Genomic DNA, 21882 nt, shown 5'->3' with positions numbered 1-21882 from the left:
GTTTCCAAAAAATATATATTGAAACTACATGGATTTCAAATTTCTTTTGTATCAAAATAAACTTATACTAACTTGTTATAGTATGTCTAAACAAGATCCAGTTTGAGGCACTAAGAAGAATAAGACATCAGTTTGAAAAGAGCTCAGTCAGAGCAACATGAATTCTATAAATTGAAGCAAGAACAAACATCAAATTTGTGGTGAAGCTTGGGTGGAAGAATGGTGAAATCACTGATGTTTTGGAAGGATGGTGAAACCATTGATGATGTTTTATGAAAAGTTTATGGGGACAATGCCTGATATGATTTGGCTGTGTCCCCAACCAAATCTCATCTTGAACTGCAGTTCCCATAATCCCCACGTGTGACAGGAGGGACCCTGTGGGAGGTAATTGAATCACAGGGGCAGTTACTTCCACATTGTTCTCATGATAGTGAGTGAGTTCTCATGAGATCTGATAGTTTTATAATGGGTGTTGACCCCCCGCTTTGCTCTGCACTTCTCCTTGCTGCCGCCATGTGAAGAAGGACGTGTTTGCTTTCCCTTCCACCATGATTGTAAGTTTCCTGAGGTCTCCTCACCCCTGCTGAACTGTGAGTCAATTAAACCTCTTTCCTTTATAAATTACCCAGTCATGGGTATGTCTTTATTAGCAGCATGAGAACACTAAATTGGTGCCACAGAGAGGGGGCACTGCTGTAAAGATACCCAAAAAATGCAGAAGTGACTTTGGAACTGGGTAATAGGCAGAGGTTGGAACAGGTTAGAGGGCTCAGAAAAAGACAGGAAGATGTGGGAAAGTTTGGAACTTCCTAGAGACTTGGAGGGCTCAGAAGAAGACAGGAAGATATGGGAATGTTTGGAACTTCCTAGAGACTTGGAGGGCTCAGAAGATAGGAAGATGTGGGAAAGTTTGGAACTTCCTAGAGACTTGTTGAATGGCTTTGACCAACATACTGATAGTGATATGGACAAAGAAGTCCAGGATGATGTGGTCTCAGATGGAGATGAGAAAATTGTTGGAAACCAGAATAAAGGTAACTCTTGCTGTGTTTTAGCAAAGAGACTGGTGGCATTTTTCCCCTGCCCTAGAGATCTGTGGAAATTTGAACTTGAGAGGGAGAATTTAGCGTATCTGGTGGAAGAAATTTCTAAGCAGCAAAGCATTCAAGAGGTGACTTGAGTGCCATTAAAAGCATATAGTTTTATCTATTTACAAAGATATGGTTTGGAATTGGAACTTATCTTTAAACGGGAAGCAAAACATAAAAGTTCAGAAAATGTGCAGCCTGATGATGCAATAAAAAAGAAGAAAAAACATTTTCTGAGAAGAAATCCAAGTCTGCTACAGAAATTTGCATAAGTAACAAGGAGATGAATGTTAATCACCAAGATAATGGGGAAAATGTCTCCAGGGCATGTCAGAGACCTTCATGGCAGCCTCTCCCATCATAGGCCCAGAAGCCTAGGAGGAAAAAATGGTTTTCTGGGCTGGGCCCAGGACCCCCATGCTGTGTGCAGCCTAGGGACTTGGTGCTCTGCATCCCAGCTGCTCCAGCCATGGGTAAAAGGAGCTAAAGTACAGCTCAGACCATGGCTTCAGAGGGTGCAAGCCCCAAGCCTTGGCACCTTCCATGTGGTGTTGGGCCTGAAGGTGCACAAAAGTCAAGAACTGAAGTTTGGGAACCTCTGCCTAGATTTCAGAGGATGTACAGAAGTGCCTGGATGTCCAGGCAGAAGTTTGCTGCAGGGGCGGGGCCCTCATGGAGAACCTCTCCTAGGGCAGTGCAGAAGAGAAATGTGGGGTTTGGGCCTCCACACAGAGTCCCTACTATAGCACTGCCTAGTGGAACTGTGAAAAGAACTCCAAACCCCAGAACAGTAGATCTACCAGCAGCTTGCACCATGTACCTGGAAAAGCAGCAGACACTCAACACCAGTCATGAAGGCAGCCAGTTGGGGGGCTATATGCTGCAAAGCCACAGGGGTGGAGCTTCTCAAGGCCATGGGAGCCCACTTCTTGTATCGGCATGACCTGGATGTGAGACATGGAGTCAAAGGAGATCATTTTGTAACATTACGGTTTAATGACTGCCCTATTTGGTTTTGGACTTGCATGGGGCCTGTAGCCCCTTTGTTTTGGTCAATTTCCCCCATTTTGAATGGGTGTATTTAACCCATACCTGTATCCTCACTGTATCTAGGAAGTAAATAACTTGCTTTTGATTTTACAGGCTTATAGGTACAAGGGACTTGCCTTGTCTCAGGTGAGATTTTGGACTTGGACTTTTGAGTTAATGCAGAAATGAGTTAAGAGTTTGGGGAGCTGTTGGGAAGGCATGATTGCATTTTGAAATGTGAGAACATGAGATTTGAGAGGGGCCAGGGGTGGGATTATATTGTTCAGCTGGGTCACCACCCAAATGTCATCTTGAATTGCAGTTCCCATAATCCCCATGTGTTGTGGGAGGGACCCAGTTGGAGGTAATTGAATAATGGGAGTGGTCACCTCCATGCTGTTCTTGTGATAGTGAGTTCTCATGAGATCTGATGGTTTCTTAAGGGCCTTTCTTCCACTTCAGTCTGCACTTCTCCTTGTTGCTGCCATGTGAAGAAGGGCATGTTTGCTTCCCCTTCCACCATGATTGTAAATTTCCTGAGGACTTCCAAACCCTGCTGAAATGTGAGTCAATTAAACCTTTTTCCAGCTGGGTGAAGTGGCTCACACCTATAATCCCAGCACTTTGAGAGGCTGAGACCAGCAGATCACCTGAGGTCAGGAATTCAAGACCAACCTGGCTAAAATGGTGAAACCCCATCTCTACTAAAAATACCAAAATTAGCCAGGCTTGGTGCAGACACCTATAATCCCAGCTACTCAGGAGGCTGAGGCAGGGGAATCACTTGAACCCAGGAGGTGGGGACTGCAGTGAGCCAAGATCATGCCACTATACTCCCGCCTGGCTGACAGAGCAAGACTCTATCTCAAAAAAATAAAAAAATAAAAAACAAAAAAAAACCTCTTTCCTTTATAAATTATCCAGTCTTGGGTGTGTGTTCATTAGCAGTGTGAGAATGGACTAATACAATGGCCCCAAATAAATCAGCAGTTTACAAATAGATAACTCACTTTAAGAAGGGATAAGACGATGTTGAAGATAAAGCCTGCTATGGCAGACTATTTACAACAATTTGTGAGAATTTGTTTATGCTCTAATTGAAGAGAACTGATGATTACAGCAGAAAGAGTAACCAACACCATAGACATTTTAATGGGATCAGTTTACAAAATTCTAAGTAAAAAATTAAAGTTGAGCAAACTTTCCACTTGATGGGTACTCAAACGGTTATTCCCAGATCAGCTGCAGACAACAGCAGAGCTTACAATGAAAATTTTAAGCAAGCAGGATCAAGATCCTCAAGCACTCCTCCAAAGAATTGTAAAAGTAGATAAAGCATTGCTTTGCCAGTAAAATCCTGAAGACAAAATGCAATCAAAGCAATGGTTATCAAGAGGTACAAGTGGTCCATTCAGAGCAAAAGGAGAACAATAAAGAGCAAAAGTCATGGCAACAGTTTTGATGGGTACTCAAGACATTTTGCTTGCTTACTTTCTGAAGGACCAAAAAAACAGTAGCATGTGGTTATTATGAGAGATTTTGAAAAAGTTAGCCAAAGCTTTAGCATAAAATCACCAGAGTCTTCCTCCACCACAGCAATGCTTCTGTTCGTTCCTCTCACAAACAAGGGCTATTTTGCAAGAGTTTCAATGGAGTATCATTAGCATTCACTTTACAGTCCTGATTTGGCACTTTTTGGCTTCCTTTTTGTTTTCTAATCTAAAAAATTCTGGAAAGAGCACCTATTTTTCTTCTTAATAATGTAAAAAAAGATTGTATTGAAATGGTTAAATTCCAAGGACCCTCAGCTTTTTAGGAATGGACTAAATGACTGGTAATCATAGCTTACAAAAATCTTTTTGATGGAACTTATGTTTAAAAATATAGTTTACAGTTTTTAAATTTTTATTTTTAAATTCCATTTTCCATGAACTTCTTGAAGTTCCCTCATGTTTTTGTATGTGTGTGTAGTGTATAATATATAAATACACACACTATGTACTCTATATGCTATATTATATATAATGTATGTAATATATAATGTACATATACCCTATATAATATATAATAGTATATGTTCTATATATACCATATAGCCTATGTATATATAGTATGTATACACTATAGAGTCTATGTATGTATAGTATATATATATTATAGTATATGTAATATATAATATATGGTATATAACATAACTATATAACATATACCATAGTATATATGATATATATACTTATATACATGTTGTATATGTATTATATATAATATATAAATATGATTGGATATATAGCATATATTTAATGTACAGCATATTGTATTATACTGTGTATACACTATATTATACTATATATTACATATAAAATATTAATATATAGTATATACACACTATATATTATATAAACTATATATAACAGTATACATAGTATATATATATCACTTTATGTATATGACATTTTAGACTATTCTGTCACAGTTAGTGATTATAATTCCAAGTCTAAAAAAATTAAAAGTAACAGAAAGTCTAACTATAAATGCCATAATCCCTCTCTAGCTTAATCTTTATCTTTATCATAAATATGTTCACCTCTGCCACTTCTAAGGATCAAGCTAAGGTAAAGAAAAAAACATAAAGATTAAGTCTATTGCTATTTTTATTTTGAACCTAGTAGAGTTGACATTATTAAGTAAATAAAGGTGAAGAAATCCAATAGTAATAAAGGTTGTTGATAATACCTGTCAATAAACATGACCAAAATCCATCATCCAAAATAACAAATCTTACTTGAAAGAAAAAAAAAATTGAATTAAGTTGTATGTTAACAGATGTATGTTAACAGAAGTGTTTCAGAAAGTAGTCAATTGCTTTTGGTTGCATGTAAAGTAAATATGTACTGAGAATCTCCCCTTCCCTCCATTTTTTCCTGTGGATTCTGCACTGTAATAAAAGAAGACTGTTCTTTGCAGTAGCACTGATTTGCTAACCTTTTTCACCATGCTTCCATATAACTAATTTTATAAGCCATGTGTAATTACATGAGGAATTAACACTCAACAAGCTCAGGAAGCTCTCTATTTGAGCATTTAGCTCATTCATTCATTCAAATTTTGAGCAACATTACATGGCTTGATCCAAACTATCAAGTGCCAATTACTGTGTGAAGAGTTGAATATAATGTGTTATTCTCATTCCCCTTTAGGAACATCTTCTTCTGTTCTTTTACCCTTTAAGGTTCAAATGCTTAGGTTATTTCTTATACTATCCTTTCCTTTCATACTGTTGCCTTCAACATTCCTATGCATTATTTTCCCTATTATTGTGGAAATACACACACACACACACACACACACACACACACACACACCCCATAGTATTTACCACTTTAACCACTTTTCAAAATATAAGTCAGTAGTATTAAGAACATTCATATTGTGTACCCATCCATTCTTGTGGTATCATTGATAACTACCGAAAACCAATCTTCAGCCTAGATCTCTCTCCCAAAATCTATTAGTCTATTCAGCATCTCCTATTGGATATTGTATCATTCGGCTTTCTCATGGATGAAAGCAATATAAACTATCTCTACCTAATTTAAATAGAAAAATATTTTATTAAAGGGATTTGGGGTGATGCCCAGAATCTCTTGGAAGGACTGGAGATGCATGCTCCAAGATGACATAATTATTACCAAGAAATCTTTCCCAATCACAGTGCAAAGGTGAGCCTATAAAAATACCACAGCTGTTATCTCTAGGCACAGATCCTTCAGTCTGTACCACCATTTGCATTCATACCTCTGGAGACCTATTGCTGAACTTTCAGGAGCTAGAGGCTCTGTAATCCAGATACAACTTCTGCTGTTGCTTATGGCTACTGCTTGCCTCAACATAGACTTTATGTAGCCTTCCTTCTGCATGTCACCAGTTTCCTTCTCAAATTCCAGAGCAAGTGTCTCTGATTGATAAAACCTAGGTCATGCACCAATGGCCCACCCCCTTGCCCCACACCACCACCACTGCCAGTGTGAATGCATGCACAGAGGCCACCAGCCCCACACTAGCCAGCTCCCCAATGCTGCACCAACACTGCCACCAGTGCAAATATGAACATGGACACCAGGTGCCTGCCCTCAACAGCCCCCTGATGGGCTACAACTGCTGGTGCTGTGGAAGACCTCACAGCCGCCAGAAGCCCTGTGCTTGCCAGCAGCCCAGACCCAGCCTGTGAGCATGCACCACACTGTGCTGCTGCAACTGCTGGCACAAGTGAACAAGCGTAAGTCCCGCTACTACCACCCAACAAAGCACTTTGTCTGGCAACTCCCATTGTCATGGTGTGGACAGTGGTCCAGAAACACCTCACTTCCTCCAGTGTAGCAGGTTTCTAACCTCAAGGGGCCAGAGAACAAAGCTGGGGGCCTGATACCAGCCCCCAAGATTTAGAGGACACTGCCAAGCAGTGTTGATCTTAGCCTTGGCCCCCTAAAATCTTCAAGAAATGAAGCCAGTCTACTGAACCCACCTTATATCACAATCAAATCCCCAAGGATGTCGAAGAAGATAAAAAATATATATATACATCCAAAGGCCAGCAACTTCAAGAACTGAAGGAACATCTACTCATGGATGAGAAAGAGCCAGTGCAATAACTTTGGCAACTCAAAAAGTCAGAGTGTCTTCTTATCTTCAAATAACCATACTAGTTCCCAGACATGGTTCTTAACCAGGCTGAAATGGCTGAAATGACAGAAATATAATTTAGAATATTAATAGGAATGAAGATCATTGAGATTCAGGAGAAAGTTGAAATCCAATCCAATGATTCTAAGAAATACAATAAAACAATACCGGAGATGAAAGATGAAATGGCCATTTTAAGAAAGAACCAAACTGATTTTATAGAGCTGAAAAATTCGCTGCAAGAATTTCAGAATACATTCACAAGTATTAAGAGCAAAATTAACCAAGCTGAGGAAAGAATCTCAGAGCTAAGAAGCCAGTTCTCTGAAATAATTCACTCAAACAAAAATAAAAAAATAAATAATGAACAAAATCTCTGAGAAATATGAGATTGTATAAAGAGATAAAATCTATGACTCATTGGAATTCCTGAAAGACAGGGAGAAAGCAAGCAACTTGGAACAAGTATTTCAGGCTATCATCCATGAAAATTCCCCCAATTTCATTAGAGAGGCCAACATTTAAATTGAGGAAATGCACAGAACCTCTGTAAAATACTAAACAAGAATGTCATGCCCAAGACAAATAGTCATTAGATTCTCTAAGGTCAAAATGAAAGAAAAAATGTTAAAGACAGCTAGAAAAAAGAGGCAGGTAACCTACAAAGGGTCCTCCATCAGGCTAACAGTGGACTTTTTAGCAGATACCCTACAAGCCAGAAGAGATTAGGGATCTATTCAGCATTGTTAAAGAAAGAATTTCCAAACGAGAATTTCATATCCAGCCAAACTAAGTTTCATAATGAAGGAGAAATAAGATCCTTTAAAGACAAGTAAATGCTAAGGGAATTTGTTAATACCAGACCTGCCTTACAAATGGTCCTAAATGGAGTGCCAAATATGGAAAGGAAGGACAACTACCAGCTACTTGAAAACACAGTTAAGTACATAAACTAGTGACACTACAAAGCAAACACACAAACAAATCTGCGTAGTAGTCAGCTAACATGACAGGATCAAATCCTCACTTATCAATACTAACCTTGAATGTAAACAGGCTAAATGCCCCAATTAAAAAGCATAGGGTGGCAAGCTGGATAAAGAAGCAAGATATATGCTGTCTTTAAGAGACCCATCTCACGTGTATGACACTCTTAGACTCAAAGTAAAAGGATACAGAAAATCCTACCAAGCAAATGGAACGTAGAAAAAAGTGGCGGTTGCTGTTCTAATTCCAGACAAAACAGACTCTAAACAAAAATCAAAAAATAAGAAGAAGGGTATGATATAATGGTAAAGAGCTTAATTCAACAAGACCTAACTATCCTAAATGTATATGCAGCCAGCACTGATGCACTCAGATTTATAAAACAAGTTCTTAGAGACCTACGAAGAAACTTAGATAACCACACAACAATAGTGGGAGACTTCAACACCCCACTGACATTATTAGACAGATCATGGAGGCAGAAAACTAACAGATATTCAGAACCTGAGCTCAACACTTGACCTATTGGACCTAATAAATAACCTACAGAACTCTCCACCCCAAAACAACAGAATATACGTTATTCTCATCTGCACATCCGCATACTTTAAAACTCACCACACGACTGGACATAAAATACTCCTTAGCAAAGTTTTAAAAAAACTAAAACCATACCATGCACACTCTCAGACCATAGTACAATACTACTAATAGTACTGATTTTTATACCGTACAATTATATTTGCATTTAAACAAATGCAAAATCATACAATTATATGGAAATTAAACAACATGCTTGTGAATGACTTCTGGGTAAATAATAAAATTAAGGCATAAATAAAGAAATTCTTTGAAACTAATGAGAACAAATATACAACATACTAGAAAATCTGGGACACAGCTAACACATTGTAGGAGGGAAGTTTATAACACTAAATGTCTACATCAAAAAGTTAGAAAGATCTCAAATTAATAACCTAACATCACAACTAGAGGAACTAGAGAAACAAGAGGAAGCCAACCCCAAAGCTAGCAGAAGATAAGAAATAACCAAAATCAGATCTGAACTGAAGGAAATTGAGATGTTAAAAAAAAAACGTACAAAAGACCAATTAATCCAGGAATTTGTTCTTTGAAAGAATTATTGAGAAAGATAGACCATTAGCTAGACTAACAAAGAAAAAAGAGAGAAAAATCAAATAAACACAATCAGAAATGACAAAGCACATGTTACCACTGACCACAAAGAAATACAATAACCCCTTGGGGTGTGCTATGAACACCTCTATGCATACAAACTAGAAAACCTAGAAGAAATCAATAAACTTCTGGAAATATACCATCTCCCAAGATTGAACCAGGATGAGTGAAACCCTGAGCATATCAATAACAAGTTCTGAAATTGAATCAGTAATAAGTCTGCCAATCAGGAAAGCCCTGGACTAGGCAGATTTAGAGCCAAATACTATCAGATGTATAAAGAAGAACTGGAACCATACCTACTGAAAGTATTCCAAAAATTTGAGGAGGAGAGACTCCTCTCTAACTCATTCTGTGAGGCCAGAATCATACTGTCACCAAATCTGGCAGAGACACGATGAAAAACAGAAAACTTCAGGCAATAGAAATTAAATAGAAAAGAGAAAACCTGATGAACATAAATGCAACAATCTTCAACAAAACACTAGCAATCCATGTCCAGCAGCACATCAAAAAGCTAATCCATCACAATCAAGTAGGCTTTATCCCTGGGATGCAATGTTGGTTCAGCCTATGCAAATCAGTAAACGTGATTAATGACATAAAAAGAACTAAAAACAAAAACCACATAATTATCTCAATAGGTGCAGAAAAGCCTTTTGATAAAATTCACCATGCCTTCATGTTAAAAATTCTCAATAAACTAGGTACTGAAGGACTACACCTCAAATAATAAGGGCCATCTATGATGACCCCACAGCCATCATTATGCTGAATGAACAAAACCTAGAAGCATTCTTTTTAAAAATCAGAACAAAACAAAGATACTTTCTGTCACCACTCCTATTTGATACAGTGCTGAAAGTCCCGGCCAGAAGAATTAGGCAAGACCAAAAAAAAAAAGGCATCCAAATAAGAAGAGAGGAAATCAAACTACCCCTGTTTTCAGACAATATGATTCTATACTTAGAAAAACCCACACTCTCTGTGCAAAAGCTCTGAGATCTGATAAACCACTTCCATGAAGTTTCAAGATATAAAATCAGTGTACAAAAATCAATTGCATTCCTATACACCAACAACATCTAAGCTGAGAGCTAAATCAAGAATGTAATCTGATTCACTTTACCCACAAAAAGAAATACATAGGAATACAGCTAACCAGGGAGGAAAAAAAAATCTCTACAATGAGAAATACAAAACACTGCACAAAAAATCAAAGATGACACAAACAAATAAAAAAAAATTCCATACTCATGGATAGGAATAATCAATATTTTTTAAATGGCCATACTGCCCCAAGCAATTGCAGATTCAATGACATTCTTATCGAATTACCAATGAAATTATTCACAGAATTAGAAAAAAAACTTTTAAAATTCATATGGAACCAAAAAAAAGCCTGAATAGCCAAGGCAATCTAAGCAAAAAGAACAAAGCAGGAGGCATCACATTACCTGACTTCAAACTACAGTACAAGGCTACAGCAACCAAAACAGCATGGTACTAGTGCAAAAACAGACACATAGACTAATGGAACTCAATGGAGAGGCCAGAAATAATGCCCCACACTTAAAATCATCTGATTTTTGACAGTCAACAAAAACAATCAATGGGAAAAAGCCCTCTCTAGTCAATGACTGGTGCTGGGATAACTGACTAGACATATGCAGAATATTGAAACTGGACCACTTCCTTACAGTATAACCCAAAATTAATTCAAGATGGATTAAAGGCTTAAATGAACAACATAAAATTATAAAAAACCTGGAAGAGAAGACAGATACATAGCCAACAAGCATATGAAAAAATGCTCCACATTAGTAAACATTAGCGAAATGCAAGTCAAAACCACAATGAGATACTGTCTCATGCTAGTCAGAATGGCTATCATTAAAAAGTCAAAAAATAACAGATGCTAGTGAAGTTGTGGGAAAAAAGGGAACACTTATACACTGCTGGTGGGAATTCATATTAGCCCAGCAAATGTGGAAAACAGTTTGGTAATTTCTCAAAGAACTCAAAGCAGAATTACCATTCTACCCAGGAATTCCATTACTCAGTATATACCCAAAGAAATACAAATCATCCTACCGTAAAGAGACATGCACATGCATGTTATTCACAATGGCAAAGACATGGAATCAACCTAAATGCCCATCAACTGTGGACTGGATAAAGAAAATGTGGTACATACACACCATGAAATACTATGCAGCCATAAAAAAGAATGAGATGATATCCTTTGTAGCAACATGGATAGAGCTGAAGGCCATTATACTAAGCCAACTAGAACAGGAATAGAAAGCCAAATACTACATGTTCTTATTTATAAATGGGAGCTAAAAACTGAGTACATGTGGACACAAAGAAGGGAACAACAGGTGCTTGGGCCTACTTGAGGGTAAAGGGAGGGAGATGGGTGAGGATCAAAAAACTACCTATTGGGTACTACACTTATTACCTGGGTAGCAAAATAATCTGTAAATCAAACCCCTGTGACATGCAATTTGCCTATATAACAAACCTGCACATTTACCCCAAACCTGAAATGAAAGTTAATAAAAAATCTAGGTCACGTATGGAACCTGGGCCTTATCAATGAGAGGGGCATCCCATAGTGGGAGATGGGCTCTGACCCATTATGTGGAATAATTGCCAAAGCAGAGGACAAGAATTGACCATTTTAAATAATAAAAAAGTTCATTACCTTGTTTTATGGGAACTTCAAATTCATCATAAACCTGATTTGAACTTCTCATCTTTCTCCCAAATCCTTGTATTCTCCTAGGCAGAATTATAGAAGTATTAATTTTATACTTTCCTTCACCACTCCCAGTTACATTCCAAGTATATCTTGAATCTTTCTACACCTCTCCAGATCCGCTACTATCATTTCACTTCAACGCTTTTTTAACCTAGAATATCCCTAAATGGTCTCATTCATTATAACAGCTTTATTGAGATAGAGTTTACATGCAATACTATTTAATGTTTCCAAAGTGCAATTCAATATTTGGTATTTTCAGAGAGTTGTGCAGCCATCACAACTGTTCATTTTAGAACATTCTCATCACCCCAAAAAGAAACCTTTTGTCCATTAACAATCATTTCTCATTTCTCCCGATGCCCCTAGTTCTAAGTAACCACTGATCTACTTTCTGTCTCAGTAAAGTCACCTATTATGGACATTTTGAATCATTGGTATCATACAGCATGGGTCTTTTGGGACTGGCTTCTTTCACTTGGCATAATGTTTTGAACGTTCATGCATGTTGCAGCATCTATCATTACTCCATTTTCATTGCTAAATAACATTACAGCATATGAATCTACCATATTTAATTTATCCTATTATCAGTTAATGGGCATTTGTTTCTACTTTTTGTTATTACAAATAATGCTGCTATGAATATTCAGGTATAAGTTTTTATGTGGACATGTTTCAGTTCTCCTGGAGTATAAATCCTGGGTCATGTGCTAACTGCATTTTTAAGATTTTATGAATTGCTAAACTGTTTTCCAAAGTGGCTGCTCCATTTTACACTTTCACCAGCAGTGCATGAGTGTTCAAAATGTGTCCACATCTTCACTAACAGTTGCTATTTGCTAGTCTTTTTTTTTTATTATGGCCATCCTAATAGGTATAAAAATAGCATCTCATTGTTTTGATTCTCATTTCCTTATGACTGATGACATTGTACATCTTCTGTGTGTTTATTGGCCAACTGTAGATCTCGTTTGGATAATATGTATTCAAATCCTTGGCCCATTTTTAAATTGGTTTGTCTTTATATTATTGAGTTGTAGGTGTTCTTTATATATTCTACGAAGAAGTCTCTTATCAGATATATAATTTGCACAGGTTTTCTCCTAAACTGTAGGTTGTCTTTTCACACTTTCGATAGTGTCCTTTGAAGCATAATTTTTAAATCAAGCCCAGTTTATGTTTTTCTTTGTTTTGTTTTTGTCACTTATGTTTTTGTCATGATATCAAAGGAACCATTGTCTAACCCAAGGTCACAAAGTGATGCCTGTGTTATCCTCAAAGAGTTTCATCATTTTAGCTCTTAAATTTAGGTCTTTGCTCCATTTTGATTCAATTTTTTTGGATGGTATGATGTAGAAATCCAGATTCATTCTCTTGCATGAATGTTAACATTACCACTATTTATTGCAAAGACTTTTCCTTCCCCATTGAATTGTCCTGGAACTCTTGCCCAAACACCAACTGAATGTAAATATATGTTTGTTTATAGAATTTCAACCCTGGTCCATTGATTTATGTCTATTCTTATGCCTGTATGTCTTGATTATTGTAGCTTTGCAGTAGGTTTTAAAATAAGCATAGATAAGATCTCTAATTTTGTTCTTCTTTTCTAAGATCATTCTGGCTATTCTGGATCCCTTGCATTTGTGTATAAATTTTAGGATCAGCTTGTCTATTTCTAGAAAAATAAACAAAGCACCAGCTTAGATTTTGATAGAGGAACATATTGATCTATCTTTGGAGAGTATAGTAGTCTTCCCTTATCTGTATTAGGGCTGCCATAATAAATAACCAAAAACTGAGAGACAAAATCACAGATATTTATTCTCTCACAGTCCTAAATGACAGAAGTCTGAAATCAAGGTGGAAACAGGGCCATACTTTCACTGGTAGTTTCTAAATGATTCATGGGAATGTTTGGAGTTCCTGGGCTTGAAGCTGCACAACTCCAATCTCTGCCTCCAATGTCACATGGCGATCATATGTGTGTGTGTGTGTGTGTGTGTGTGTGTGTGTGTGTGTGTGTGCATGTCTATGTGTCTTCATGTGGTGTTCCACTCTTTATGTGTATATGTATCCATGTCTCTTCTACTCTTATTTATAAGGACACCAGTTATATTGAATTAAGGGCTCATCCTTCAGTAGGATCTCAACTTACATTTTAATTATATTTTCAAAGACCCTAGTTCCATATACGGTCACACACATAGGTTCCAGAAATTAGAATTTCAATATATCATTTTTGGCATAAACAAATCAACCCTCAATACTTCCCATTATATTAGATTTTTTATTAATAATATATAGAAATAAAATTAATTTTCCATCTTGATCTTCCACCCTGTGTCTTTATTGAATATGTATAATAGTTCCAATGTTTTTTAGTGGACTTCTTTATGGTCTTCTATGTACAAGATCATATGATCTGCTAATATACTTTTACTTCCTCCTTTCTTATGTATGTGCTTTATTATTTTATTTTCTTTCCTAATTGTCCTGAATAGAACCTCTAGTAAAATGTGGAATAGAAATGACAAGAGTATATTTTCTTGTCTTGTTCCTGACCTTAGGGGGAAGATTTCAGTCTTTCATCATTGGGTCTGATGTTCGTTGTATTTTGTAAATGCTTATTATGATATTGAGTCAGTTCCTGTCTATTCCTAGTTTTTTAACTGTTTTTTGTTTTGTTTTGTTTTAAGGAGATAGAGCCTTTAAGGAGGCAATTAAGGTTAAATGAAGGCATAAGGGTGGGCTGTAAACCCATAGTACTGGTGTCCTTCAAAAAGTAAGAGACAAGAGAAATATATATATTTCTCTTGTCTCTTACATATATATATATATCTATACACAGATAGATATATATATATATATCTGTGCATACACAGAGGAAAAGCCATGTGAGAATACAGTGAGAAGGTGATCAAATACAAGTCAGGAGGAGAACCCTCACCAGAAACTGAATTTGTTGGCACCTTGATCATGGACTTTTGCTTTCAGAACTGTGAGAAAATAAATGTCTGTTTTTTAAGCTAGTCAGTCTGTGGTATTTTGTCATGTCAGTCCGAGTGGACTAAAACATATGTTGTATTGCATTAGTTAATGCTTAGATTTTAAACCATCTTTGCATTCCTGTGATAGATGCCACTTGGTCATGGCAATTGATTCTTTTATGTATTGCTGGATTCAGTTGGCTAGTATCTTATGAGGATTTTGTACCTATATTTATATGGGTAGCTTGATCTTTAGTTTTCTGTCTTGTAATTTCTTTGTCTGGGTTTGGTATCAGAGTTAATACTAACCTCATAGAGTAATTTGGAATATGTTTACTCATCTTTTATTTTTTGGAAGAGTTTGTGTAGGATTGCTGTTAATTCTTCTTTAAAGGTTTGGAACAATTCACTAATGAAGGATCTGGAATTAGAATTTTCTTTGTTGGATAGATTTTGATTATTCAGTCTTTTTACTTGTTTCAGGTCTATTCTGAATTTTATTTCTTCTTCAGTCAGTTTTGAGAGCTTGTGTCTTTCCATAAATTTTGTCCCATTTGATCTAAATTATCTAATTTTTTGATTGTTGGTGGTACAGCAGTCCTGCCCTTGTCATTTCACTTTCCATAGTTCCAGTTACCTGCAGTAAATTGCAGCCCAAAAATATTACATAGAAAATACCAGAAATAAACAATTCACAAGTTTTAAATTGCACACCATTCTAAGTAGTGTGATAAAATATCATGTCATCCTGCCTCACTTTTTTTTTTTTTAATAGAGACAGGGTCTCACTGGAGTGCAGTAGTGCAATGATAACTCACTGCAGCCTTGAACTATTGGGCTCAAGTGATCCTCCAACCTTAGCCTCCCCAGTTGCTGGGACTACAAATGTGCATCATCACACCTAGTCGATCCCGCTTCATCTTGCCCATGACATAAATCATCCCCTGTGCTGCATATTATACCCAAACATTAGTCAATTAGTAGCTGTCTTGCTTATCAGATCAATCTGACATCCAACCATTGATATTGTTAATCTCGTGCTGAGCCAAATTGATAAATCTATCACAGGTATGTATGATAAGGAAAAAATATAGTATATAAAAGAGTTCAATATTATCTGTGGTTTCAAGCATCTACTTGGGATTTTGGAACATATCTCCCACAGATAAGTCGTTACTACTACATTTCTTGAAATCTTTTAATTTCAGCAGTAATGTCCCCTCCATTCCTGATGTTATTAACATAATTCTTCTCTCTCTCTCTCTCTCTCTTTTGTTTCATCAGTCTAGTAAAAGGTTCTTCAACCTTATTGGTCTTTTTCAAAGAAACAACTTTTTGTTTCCCTGATTTTTATCTATTGTTTTACTATTCTTTATTTCATTAATTTCAACACTAACATTTATTATTTTTAATCTGCTTGCTTTGTGTTCAATTTGCTATTCTTTCAGTGTCTCAAGGTGGAATATTGGTTCATCAATTTAACAACTTTAGAAAAATACAGTATTTTACATTTATAAATTTCCCACTAAGCTGTATGACTGTGTTTAGCTGCATACTAAGTTTTGGTGTGTTGCACATATATTTTCACTTATCTTTAAGCATTTTCTAATTCCCTTTGTGATTTATTCTTTTACCCACTGGTTACTGAGCAGTGTGTTCTTGAATTTCAACATATTTGTGAGTTTCTCAAATTTCTTTCTGTCATCGAATTCTAGTCTCAGCCCATTCTGCTTGGTGAATATGCTTTGTTATTTCTATCCTTTTAAATTTTCTAAGATTGGTTTTATAACCTAGCCTATGGAATCTTGAAAGATCTTCCACGTGCGCTTGAAAAGAATATGTATTCTGCTGCTTTTGTGTATTTTATCTGTGTATGTGAAGTCTATTCGGTTTATAGTTTGTATAAGTTTTATATTTTCTTGTTGGTCTTCTGCTGATCTGTTCTGTCAATTATTGAATGTGTAGTACTGAAGTCTATGACATGTTGAATTGTCTATTTTTTTCTTTCACTTTTGTCAGTTTTTCTTTTGTGTATTATAGGGCTCTATGGTTAGGTGTACATATGTTTACAATTGTTATATCTTTCTGATGGATTGACCCTTTATCAATATAAAATAACTCTCCTTATCTTTGGTAATATTTTATTTTTACAATCTATCCTGCCTGTCTTAATTTTATATTGGTACTCTAACAAATTTTTAAAGACTTTGTGGCTTAAAATATCAATTCATTCTCTTACTTCTCTTACTTGTCTGCGGTCAGAAATCAAAAATCTGTTTCTTGAGCTAAATTCAAGATGTTGGTAGGCTGGTTCCCCTGCAAACTCTGAGAGAATTACTTTACTTGCCTTTTTAAAGCTTCTAGTAACTGTCTGCATTTCTTGGTTTGTAATTCCTTCCTCATATCTCTACAATCTCTTGCTTCTGTTGTTACATCTCTAACTTATCACTCTGACATCCTGGTACCCTCATAATGACTCTCGTTACTACATGAAGCTCACTTGATAATACAGCATAATCTCCCCATCTCATCTGGGGAATATTCAGTCATCCTAACACAGTGTCTGATAGAAGCATAGCCACTTAAGTTTTCTTATAGTTACTGTTTGCATTTGTTGTATCACTTACCATTATTCTACCTTAAACCTATTTGTAGCTTTCAATATAAAGTATGTCCTCTAGAGAGAACATTGCTGAATCCGATTGCCCATCCTAATTGATTGTCAGCAATCTCTGACTTTAAATTGAACTATTTAATCCATTTGCATTTAATGTTATCATTTGGTATAGTTATATTTATATCTGCCATTTTAGTTTTTGTTTTCTATATGTCTCATATCTTTTATTTTCTCTATTTCTCCTTTACTGCTTTACTTTGCATTAATGTTTCTGAGTGTAGCATTATTTAATTCAATTCCTTTAATAATTTTTTCACTATGTATATATTTTTTCACTATTTTTACTGTATTAATATACATATATATTTCTTTTAAACCAGGCTGACAAAGCTGGAGGGCAGTGGCAAAATCATTGCTCACTGCAGCCTCAAATTCCTGAGCTCAAGCCATCCTCTTGCTTCAGCCTCCTGAGTAACTTGGACTACAGGTGTACACCACCATGCCCAGTAAATTTTAATTTTTTTTTTTTTTTTGTAGAAAATGGGGACTTGCTATTGCCCAGGTTTTTCTCAAACTCCTGGCCTCAATTCACCGTCTTGCCTTAGCCTCTCAAAGGGCTAGAGGAGCTACCACACCTGGCCTCACAATATATTTTTAAGTGATTTCCTTATTGGTTTCTCTAAGACTTAGCATACTTATCATAGCTTATCAGAATCTACTTCAAATTTATACTAACTTAATTTCAGTAAGATACAGAAATGTAACTTCTACATAGCTCTCTTCCCTCTTTCCTTTTTTGATGATATTGTTATACATGTAAACATCTATGCATACTATAAAACCAAAATCAAAATAAATTCTTATAATTTTACTTTATACAATTTTATATTTACTAAGGAGACTTAGGGATAAAAGCAAAGCAAGTATATTTATAGAGTTTGTTATAATAGTCTTCTTACTTACCATTTTAGGTCCACTTTTTTTCTCCTGTGGATTCACGTTACTATCTGACGTCATTTCATTATTCCATGGCAGCTTTGCTCCTACCCACTTCCTTTGTTTTTATTACCAAATTACATATTTATTTGTTGTAGACTGAATAATACAATTATGCATATATATTTTATGCAAGTTATTTACATAATTTAAGAAAAGGAGAAGAAATATGCATGTATACTGTCTTTTCTAATTACATAATTATCTTTACCAGTGCTTTTTGTTTTTTTGTGTGTGGATTCAAATTACCATATATGATTACTTACTTTCAGTGTGAATGACTTCCTTTAGTATTTCTCGCAAGGTGGGTCTGCTCACAAAAATTATGTTTTTGTTTCTAGGAATATTTTGTTTCATGTTCATTTCTGAAAGTTTTGTCGAATATAAGATCTTGTTTGACAGTTCTCTTTCAGTACTTTGAATATTTAATACCACTACTTTCCGTCTTCCGCTAATCAATTCTGAAGATTAGTCAGCTGTTAATCTTATTGGGGATTTCCTTATACATGATGAGTTGCTCTACTTTTGCTGCATTCAATATTTTCTCTCTTGTTTTTCAGCATTTTTCCTTTGCTGTTTCTAGGTATGGATCACTTTGTGCTCATCCTACTTGGAGTTCCTTGATCTTGGGTGTATAGATTGATGTTTTTTATCAAATTTGGGGGATTTTTGATCATTATTTCTTTGGATATTTTTTCTGCTCTTTTCTCTCTGGCACTACCATTATGCATATGTTGGTGCAGTTCTTTGAGGCTCTGCTCATTTTTCTTCATTCTTCTTTGCTCTCTGTGTTTCAGATTGCCTAGTCTTGATCAAGTTTATATAAACTTTATGACGTTGATATTCAAGTTTGCTGATTACTTCTGCCAGTTTGATTCTGCTGTTAAGCCTGTCTAGTGAATTTTTCATTTCAGTGATTGTGCTTTTCAACATCAGAATTTCCAGTTAGTTCATTATTTAAAATAATTTCTATCTCTTTTGATACTTCTCTGATGAGACAAACAGAGACAGTTTGATGTAAAACCATTTGATGTAAAAACTGTTTTTACAAAAAGGAAATTATCCCATGCCATAGTAATCTTCCAAGTGTTTACTTTGCTCTAGAATATGACTATAAAACTGGAGTATCTATAGCATTTAAATTGATCCAAGACACATACATTTAAACACTGCTGACAAATTGTCTTTTTTTCCTTACGACTGGATAAAGAACCAGGTGAACAAAAGTTGAATGTGCATTTATCCATAATGTACTACAATGAGCATTCTTATTCAAAGTAAATTCATGTATTTTAAAGAAGACATCCTATACTTTTGATCAACCTTATGGAAATCTAAAATAGCTTGATTTCTATATACTAGGAATCATAGAAAGCCCTTGCTAGGCCAGGCGCGGTGGCTCACGCCTGTAATCCCAGCACTTTGGTAGGCCGAGGTGGGCAGATTATGAGGTCAGGAGATCGAGACCATCCTGGCTAACACGGTGAAACCCCGTCTCTACTAAAAATACAAAAAATTAGCCGGGCGAGGTGGCAGGCGCCTGTAGTCCGAGCTACTCGGGAGGCTGAGGCAGGAGAATGGTGTGAACCCGGGAGGCGGAGCTTGCAATGAGCTGAGATCGCACCACTGCACTCCAGCCTGGGGGACAGAGTGAGACTCCATCTCAAAAAAAAAGAAAGCCCTTGCTAGATGTGGCCACTGGAACCAACTGAGCCAAACGCCCACTTTTCACAAGGCCCTGAAAGGTAGAAATATCATCCCAAGATCACACAACTTCTTAAATTATAGAAGAAAGAATCACTTTCAATAGCAGTTCAATCATATTTACAAGCTTATTAAATAAAATGAGACTTTTTATGAGAAAACTGTGACATTTGATAGAAATATAAACCACATTTGTAGGCAAAAAATAAACATTTTATATAGCTTGACTTTAAATTGTTAACCGCATCACTATTTTGACAATCCAAAAGGAGGAGAAAAATACAAGGCTCCTTCACCACATATTCTATTTAAATTTCTCATTTTATATGTGGAACAGTGAAGATTAGATTGTGGGCTCTTTAATTTCAGGGTTCCTCTGTGTAAAGTATACTTGTTGACATCTTACAAGGTAATTCTAATCTAATCTAATATTCAGCTTGTCTTCCTCTTACTTGACCTAAGAAGCACAGCACCTTTGGTGAGAGTCCAGTGATATTCAAAGGAACCATGTAATGTTACCAGACGGACTATAGGCCTCAGCTTTCTCCAAAATGCTGATGATCGAGGCACTCCTACCATGCCCCTCACTTCTTTCTGAATCCACACCAGAAGCCCAGTTAATGTCCACATTGCTACCAACAGTCTCTTTAAGGCAATCTACACTTTTCGTAGTGCATTTCTCAAAATTTTTCTAGCCCTATTCACTAACTCCAAAGCTATTTCCCCATTTCCTCTACCAAAATCTGTATTATCTCCCTATGAAAGCCATAATAAGTTACCACAATCTTGGAAGATTAAAACAATGGGGATTCATTCTTTGGTCATTCTGGAGACCACAAGTCTGAAAAAAAACCAATGTGATAAACAAATTTTGTAAATACATCATATTCACACACTGTTTTTTTTTTTTTTTTTTTTTTGAGACAGAGTCTCGCTCTGTCACCCAGGCTGGAGTGCAGTGGCATGATCTCGGCTCACTGCAAGCTCCGCCTCCCGGGTTCACGCCGTTTTCCTGCCTCAGCCTCTCCGAGTAGCTGGGACTACAGGCGCCCGCCACCACGCCTGGCTAATTTTTTTGTATTTTTAGTAGAGACAGGGTTTCACCGTGGTCTCGATCTCCTGACCTCGTGATCCGCACCTGGGCCTTATATTTGAAGATACTCAAAAAATTTCTTTACCTTCCTCTCCCCTTAGTAAGATAGGAGTTATAGTCTCTGGCCAGATCTAATTGTTCATGCTTTTCAGTGTGTGACAGAATGTAACGAAAGAGTTGGACAGTGAAATGGGAATGTGAAAAAACTTATCTTTCAAAATTAAGAAATAGTAATCTAAAAACGACTTCACCCTGGGATTCAAGTTGGCGATCTTTCAGGGTAGTACATGAGACACCCTAGTTCCCCCCAGATCTACCCATACAAAGATGGACTCCAATATGTGAATTCTTCATCTTCCCTTTCAGGGGACCATTTAAGATTCATCATACACTTCCTATTATCCAACTCATTCTGACATATTCAAGCATGCACATTTCTTGTTAGGAAAAGCAAGGTATAGGCCCCTAAAGGCTGAGTTAGTATCAGGCCATTATTTGATCATTAAAAACCATTAACTAAAACACAAACAAGAGGGGGGAAAAAGCAGAAACTTTTTAAAAAAGCATTTTATGAAATCTGAAGGCAACATAATTATGAAGTTAAAATGTATTCATTCCTAGATTCAATTAACTAAAGAAAAGCATTAGGGATTAGTCATTCACCAGTGGTTCATGTATAGTTTTAATATTAAAATGTAAAAAGGATAATACTCTCTGGGGAAGGA

The 21882-nt window shown here is 36.3% G+C and overlaps 1 long non-coding RNA gene across 1 annotated transcript; it reads right to left on the bottom strand.

Annotated features, from left to right (window-relative positions):
• Positions 1–1951: 1951 nt before the first annotated feature.
• On the bottom strand, positions 1952–19895 carry LOC131383341 (uncharacterized). Its single transcript, XR_009213326.1, has 3 exons — positions 18627–19895; positions 11698–11774; positions 1952–2035 (listed from the first exon to the last, which is right to left on the bottom strand). It is a non-coding gene; the product is annotated as an uncharacterized LOC131383341 (long non-coding RNA).
• Positions 19896–21882: the final 1987 nt, after the last annotated feature.

This window comes from Hylobates moloch, unplaced genomic scaffold (assembly GCF_009828535.3).
Source record: "Hylobates moloch isolate HMO894 unplaced genomic scaffold, HMol_V3 SCAFFOLD_4, whole genome shotgun sequence".
Classification (NCBI taxonomy): Eukaryota; Metazoa; Chordata; class Mammalia; order Primates; family Hylobatidae; genus Hylobates; species Hylobates moloch.
The sequence above is the reverse complement of the archived record's forward strand: the minus strand, read 5'-3'. Positions and strand labels throughout refer to the sequence as shown.